We start from the raw sequence: 7,679 nt of genomic DNA on the forward strand, positions 1-7,679 counted from the left end.
CTCCCCGTGTTGTACAGCATTCCCCATGCAGTTGAAGGGCTTCCAGTCTTTTGCCAAAGCAGCTGGGATGCGGGGAAGGGAGGCCGAGACAACCCTACCTCCGATTTTCACTCTTTCCCACAGGCAGTTCTCTGGCCTTTGCTCAACATCTTTCCTGATGGGAGCCGATTTTTATCTTCAGGTCTGTCAGTTTGAAATGGTTAAGCAGTGCTGCAAATCCCGCCTGAAAGGTCAAGTACAAATAGTGTCCAATGCTCCCGATTCGAAGATGATACCAAATTGTGTGGTGGAGTCAGGACCTTAGAAGAAGGAAATCGATTACAACTGAATAGATTGGAGAAGTGGGCCCAAGATTGGCAAATGCCTTTCAATGTAGATAGGTGTGAAATGATGCACATAGTTATAGCATGAGTGGGAGTAGGTTAAAGATTACAGGAAGAGAGCAAAGCTTGATCGTTGGCCGTTCCCTAAATGATCGAGCTCATTGTCAAGTGGCTGCGGCCAAAGTTGTCTGGGCCCTGGGCTGTATTGCCTGGACTGGACTGTCCAGTATAAAATTAGGGTGAGATAAGGCTTTGGTGAGACCTTTTCTAGAGTATTGTGGACCCTCCTGGTCCCTCCACCTCAAAGAGGACATTGTGGTTCCAGAGAAGGTACAGATTGCGGCAAAGAGGATGATCCTAGGCCTAAGTAGCGTTGTCAGCCGTGGCTCAGTGGTGGTAGCTCTCTTACCTCTGACTCTGAGTCAGAAGGTTATGGGTTCAAGTCCCACTCCAGAGACTTGAGCACAAAATCTAGGCTGACACTTTAGGGCAATACTGAGGGAGTGTTGCACTGCCAGACATGAGACATTAAACTGAGGCCCCATCTGCCCTCTCAGATGGATATAGAAGACTGTATGGCACTATTCGAAGGGGAGCAGGGGAGTTCTCCCCGGTGTCCTGGCCAATATTTATTCCTCAACCAAAATGACTAAAACAGATTATCTGGTCATTATCTCATTGCTGTTTGTGGGATTTTGCTGTGCTGTTGTGGGAATTGTCTGCTGTGTTTCCTACATTACAACAGTGACTACACTTCAAAAGGTACTTAATTGTCTGTAAAGCGCTTTGAATCATCCTGAGGTCATGAAAATGCAAGTTCTTTTTTTTTAAGTGTATCGAGCAATGGAGATAAATTTCATGCCTTGGGTTTCGATTCACTGACAGAGGGGGAGCTGATTCAGGTCTTTCAAGATTATTAAGGGCATTGATAACATACTAGTGGATAGATTGTTCAAAGTGATGCGACTGGGTAGAACCCATTTAAATTAGGAAAGCAGGGAGGGAGGTTGGATGTTGTTAAGGTATTTTTTCACAGAGGGTGATCAACATGTGGAACAGCAGTCGGGAGGCAGTGGTGAGGACTGACTCATTGCAGTCCTTCAAGAAAGAGTTAGACACATCTTTGGAAAACTACCAGGTCATAGCAGAAGGAAATTAGGATTTTGGTCAGTAACCAATGGGCTGAAGCATCCTGGGGCCTGACTGCCTGAGAGGGATCCGAGGAGAGTGCTCGACAATTCCTGAATTAGCTATAATCTGTGTTTTGCTAGGATTTGGTATTATCGAGGGTTGCTCAGGAATCTGGTATTATTGGATGTTGCTAGGATCTGATATTATTGGGGGTTGCTAGAATCTGGTATTATTGGATGTTGCTAGAATCTGGTATTATTGGGGGTTGCTAGGATCTGGTATTATTGGGGGTTGCTAGGATCTGGTATTATTGGGGGTTGCTAGGATCTGGTATTATTGGATGTTGCTCGGATCTGGTATTATAGGGGGCAGCAAGGTCCCCAATTTCTTTGGAAGTCTTGATCCTTGAGGCTTCCTTAATTTCAACTCCTTGCGACTGGTGTGTTCTTTAAATGACTCCAATGCTGAAATAAGCTGCTCCATTAACCCTCCAATCTATCCAGTCCTCCCCTTTAATGTGCTGCTTCATGAATTTCATGCCCCAGTGAATTTCCTGCCCTCCCAAACGGTGAGCCTATAGACACAGGCATTCGCCTATTCAATGCTGATGAGGCACGACCCCAAAAATGGATCTAGCCTCCCAACAACATCATTGGGTGGATGAGAAAGGTGGAGAGAACCTGTCGAGGAGAGAGATGTTGAAGGTGGGGGGGAGGGGAGAGAGAGAGAGAGAGAGAGCAAGAGTCCCTGTTTAGGGAAATAGAGAGACACCATGTTGAATGGAGGTGTAATGAAATTTGAAAAGAGACCCTGTTGACAGGGAGGAGCGAGAGGAAGAGAGATCCTGTTGATGAAGGCGGGTAGAGAGAGACACCATATTCAGGGAGAGTGAGAGAAAAATACACCCTATTGAGGAGAGGAAAGGAGAGAGGAGAGAAAAGGATATTAAAGATAAAAAGACTTTGGGCGCTAAATTGTGCTGTGTAGCGCCCGTTGTTTCGGCACTACACGGCCTCTCCGACATCCAAGATGGCGTCTTGGACGCGCAAGCACGTTTCCTGCGTGACGTGCGCCAGACGCCATCTTGGCATAGGAGTTTGCGCAGGCGCAGCTAACGAACGCTGGAATCATGTAAAGTAGGGAGAAAATGGCTTCAATCAGGGTGCAATGCTGATTTAAAGTGATAGATACCATTTTGGGACTTAACGATCAACTCAATGTACAGTCTTAACCCCAACCATCTGAACGTGTCTTGGAGTGCCTGGAGGACCCCCCCACCGGGACCATGGAGGATTTACAGGTTAGTGGCTGGATTATTGCCTCTGGCTGTCGAGAAATTTGTAACAGTTTTTGGAGGTCTCCTGCACTTGAATACTAGGAGGCGGGGACATAGCCTAACATTTAGAGCCAGGACGTGCAGGAGTGAAGTTGGGAAATGCTTCTACACGCAAAGGGTGGGAGAATGCTCATCTACAGACGACAGTTGATACTAGCTCACTTGTGAATGTTAAAACTGAGATTGATAGATTTCTGTGAACCAAGGGTATTAAGGGATATGGGGCTAAGGCGGGTATATGGAGTTAGGTCCCATGTCCACCACAATCTCATTGAATGGTGGAACAGGCTTGAGGGGCTAAATGCCACTGCCACTTGCTGCCTCTTGATATGCGCCACCTTCTCCTGCAAGAAAGCGGGACGTGTGCCTGGGTGATGTGCCTGTCATGGTTGAATAGCTGCCAGTGTGTGTGGCCTGTGAGTTGTGGGTGGGCAGCATGAAACAGTGGTAATGTGTAAGGGTGAGAGGAAGCATCTGATTGGAAGAGTTGAGTACTGATGGAAAGAGTTTATTGGTATGTGGGTGATGGGGGTGTAGTGCGTGGTGCAGTTGGTAGGAGACGCCACTTGACAGTTGACCTCACTCATCATGTCAAAGCATTGAACTTCTTCCTGCACTGCATCCATGTTCATGATGCTGTGCGCCTGGCATTGACTTCGTCCCCTGCTGCCTTCCATTGTCTTTTGAGTATATGTCTGGAGGGCCTCTTGCCCCTCCCAACCCCCCTGCGGATATAGGACGTCCCTCCTTCTGTCCTCCTCTTGCACCCAAGGTCTCGAGTGCATTAGCAGAGAATCTGGTGCATGTACTCTCGCAGGCCTGGTACCAACTCAGATCGGCAGATTGGTGAGGTCTGGTGTGCAGATTGGAGGATGTGGGATTTAATAGTGCGCAACCTTTATTCATGTTTTAACATAACTCAGCAGTGTGTAAACATAGGAATGGGACCTGCATCTGTGCTTTACGTGTGCGATGTCTGATCTCTGTTCAGACTCCATGCAGACAGTTGACTGTTATTTTCAGCAAATAACAGGTACCTTTAAGAGATTTCTACGAAACATCCTCCCTTTAAGAGATTGAGTTCCCTCTGGTGGTGGAAAGTGCGAATTACATTGATTCCACGTGCAAGGCCTGGAAAGGAACGCCGATTGCAGGTAAGTGCTCCGGTGGGTCCAAACTCGCGTCTTGCCTGCGCAGGGTCCGTCGGGCACGGGGTAGGGCGCTAACACCGCCCAAAATGGACCCTTATCGAATTTTTCCCCCTTTATCACTTCATTTAGAAATGCCTTAAAGCACTTCACATTCAATGAGTTACTTACAAGAGCAGTGACTGCTGTGATGGAGGTAAATGCAGCAGGCATTTTGCACATAGCATAATGCCACAAACAATAATGAAGATGACTAATTAGTTAATCTGGTTTTAGCGGTGTGGTATGGTATGAGGTAGGAATGTTGGGCAGGACACCAGGAAAACTTCCTCTTTTTCAAGAGTTGTAAACAATTTTACAACACCAAGTTATAGTCCAGCAATTTTATTTTAAATTCACAAGCTTTCGGAGGCTTCCTCCTTCGTCAGGTGAACGATGTGAAAATGAAATCCTCGAAATGAAATCGCATTTATAATTCACAGAACAATGCTTGGTGAGTACAGACAGTTTTTTCAACTGCCCGTTGCCAAGGCAATCAGTGTGCAGACAGACAGGTGTTATCAGGTGAAGTCACCCGACGAAGGAGCAAAGCTCCGAAAGCTTGTGATTTCAAATAAAGATGTTGGACTATAACCTGGTGTTGTGCGACTCCTTACATTTGTCCACCCCAGTCCATCACCGGCATCTCCACATCATGGGTACTTAAATGATTAGTGGAGTGCCTGTTGTGAGTTAGTTGTGTGCCAGTTCTCAATCACAGTAGTGGAGTGTGGCTTAGTGGCCTATTCCGTCATCCAGTGGTTCGGTAGTGTGTCTGTAGTCAATCACAGTAGTGGCGGTTACTTGTGAGCCTGTCCTTGGGTCCAGTAGTCGAGTAAAGGTAGTGGTGTTCCTATTCTCGGTGACCGTAACGGAATGGAGGTTAGTGATGTGCCTGTTCTCAGTCACTAGTAAGCTAGTGGTGTAAGGAGATGGTGTGACTAGGATTGTGTGTAGTGATTTGGCTTTGTGTGTAGAGTGATGGTGTAATTACGATTGTGTGTAGAGTGACAGTGTGATTAGTATTATGTGTAGAATGACATTGTGATTGTGTTTAGAGTGACGTTGTGTGTCACTCACCGCACATAAAATTTCTGAATTCAACAGAGCCTGTCCATCGAGTATTTAACCCATGGCTCACCTCTGAGGTCTGTAGGACTGGGCAGGACCCTGAGGTCTGTAGGACTGGGCAGGACACAATTCAATGCACACAACCGGCAATCCTGATTGCACAACGTCAGCTGGGTTCAACTTAACAGACTGGTAAAAGTTTAATTTGCATGATTATAGATACATATCAGCACAGTTAGGTTTTGTATGTGTAGTATAAAGGTGTTGCAGGTATTTAATAAGGGGCAGATTAACTGGTTATAGAAACAGATCGCTCACTCTCTCTCTCTGGCTGTGATGAGTTAGGGTTTTCAAGTATAGATTCAGTAACTTGTCTCCCTGGTTCATTGGCCGTCTCCTTTCACTAGTGTTCAGCTAACATCCCGCACACTGGTTGGTGCTGTATTGTGCGTCTGTTACAACCAGGCCGCACTGTATATCATTATAAACTTAGGGGCTGAAATTCCAAAATGTCCTAATTCCCCAAGATTTAGGATAGGATCAACAGTTTCGCTGGGAAGCGGGCGGACCCACTTCCGGCAACAGAGCTAAGCTCCAGGAATTCCGGCCCCTGGTTTTTGATTTTCTGTGAAATCCTCCCCCCAAAATTCTGACTGATGGTGGTGTACGCTGTAGGGGGGGGGGGGGCCTCTTGTAAGGGGGGGCGGCCTCTTGTAAGGGGGGGCCGCCTCTTGTAAGGGGGGGCCGCCTCTTGTAAGGGGGGGCGGCCTCTTGTAAGGGGGGGCCGCCTCTTGTAAGGGGGGGCCGCCTCTTGTAAGGGGGGGCCGCCTCTTGTAAGGGGGGGGGGGCCGCCTCTTGTAAGGGGGGGGGGGGGCGGCCTCTTGTAAGTGGGGGGGCTGGCCTCTTGTAAGTGGGGGGGCTGGCCTCTTGTAAGGGGGGGGGGGCGGCCTTTTGTAAGGGGGGGGCGGCCTCTTGTAAGGGGGGGGGTGGCCTCTTGTAAGGGAGGGGCAGCTCCTTGTAAGGGAAGCGGCCACTTGTACCATCCAACTGATCCTTTCTCAAGGATGAGCACAGGCAGTGGGTGTCTAGCAAGCTGTTTAACCATGAGGGTCATCACGGTGAAACCCAATCCCATTCTCCCACATGCATTTTCCTGCAACTATCCCTGAACGGCTTTCAAGATGCTGAGAGGATGTTACCCCTCATGGGTAACTAGGGGGCGTAGTCTCAGAATAAGGGATCGCCTGTTTAAGACGGAAATGAGGAGGAATTTCTTCTTCCAGAGGGTCGTGAATCTTTGGAATTCTTTACCCCAAAAAGCTGTGGAGGCTGAGTCATCGAATACATTCAAGGCTGAGTTAGACAAATTATTGATCATGAAGGGAGTCAAAGGATATGGGGAAAGGGCGGGAAAGTGGAGTTGAGGTAAAAATCAGATCAGCCATGATCTCATTAAATGGCGGAGCAGGCTTGAGCGGCCGAATGGCCTACTCCTGCTCCTATCTCTTATGGTCTTATGATCTAAGAGGGATGCCATATCTAGTCCAGTGGCGCTCAGGCCACTACCACCCGGTGAGATCAACCAACTTTGTACAGATCCACCTTAGGACCTTTCTCCTGAGCGTAATATTTGGATGAGGAAGGACATTCGACCCATCTTAATTCATCCACTCAGCATGACCCTACACTCCCCCCATTGATGTATCTAATTATTTGTTAAATGATTCCAGGTTTTTTGCCCCCACCACTTTGCCCAGACTCCATTCCAAGTGTCGCTCACTCTCTGTGTGAAGAAGAACCTTCTGATTTCAGTCCTAAAGTTACCTTACATTAGTTTGAACCCATGTCCCTTTGTCCTACTCCCACGATTTAACTTCAAGCAGTAGTCCAGGTTTACTTCTTATCCAAACCATCTCGCCAGTCTCTCCTCACAACTCAATCTGATACTAGGGATCAGCCTCATGGTTCTTCTCTGCACTGCCTCCAATCCTTGAAAGTTTCCCTTGTGTTTCAGTGACCAGAATTGGACACAGTTCTCAAGGTGTGGAGTGACCAGAGTATTGAACAGGTTGATCATGATGTACTCTGACCTGTATTCTACTGTATTTTCTATGTAGTTTAACATTCTACAGTTTCTCTACAATTTCTCTACTCCCCTCACTCAATCTAACCCACCTCCCTCTGAAATTGCAGGACTGTTCTCTCAGGTCCAACCCTGACATTGTCATTAAACCTTGCGGAGGCTGAACGCCAACTCACCGACACCTTCTCCTACCTCCCGCTGGATCATGACCCCACCGCCTAACATCAAGCCATGTTTCGCAGACCATCACATTCCTCATTTCCTCTTGACAGCTTCCCACCTTGGCCTCCAACCTCATAGTCTCCCGATCCTGCATAGCCCGTTTCTACCTCCTTCCCAAGATCCATAAACAGGACTGCCCCGATAGACCCATCGCTTCAGCCTGTTCTTGCCCCATGGAATTTATTTCTTCCTATCTCAACTCTATTTTTTCCCCTTTCCAGTATCTTCCGACCTACATCTTCTGACGCCCTCAGCCACTTTAACAATTTCCAGTTCCTGGCCCTAGCGTCTCCTTTTCACCACGGACGTCCAGTCCCTTTACACCT

The 7,679-nt window shown here is 47.7% G+C and overlaps 1 pseudogene; it reads right to left on the bottom strand.

The window, feature by feature from the left end:
• The window catches only part of LOC137299468 (E3 ubiquitin/ISG15 ligase TRIM25-like), a 29,351-nt pseudogene extending 21,873 nt beyond the window's left edge, over window positions 1–7,478 (bottom strand).
• Window positions 7,479–7,679: the final 201 nt, after the last annotated feature.

This window comes from Heptranchias perlo, chromosome 29, assembly GCF_035084215.1.
Source record: "Heptranchias perlo isolate sHepPer1 chromosome 29, sHepPer1.hap1, whole genome shotgun sequence".
In the NCBI taxonomy this organism is placed as follows: domain Eukaryota; kingdom Metazoa; phylum Chordata; class Chondrichthyes; order Hexanchiformes; family Hexanchidae; genus Heptranchias; species Heptranchias perlo.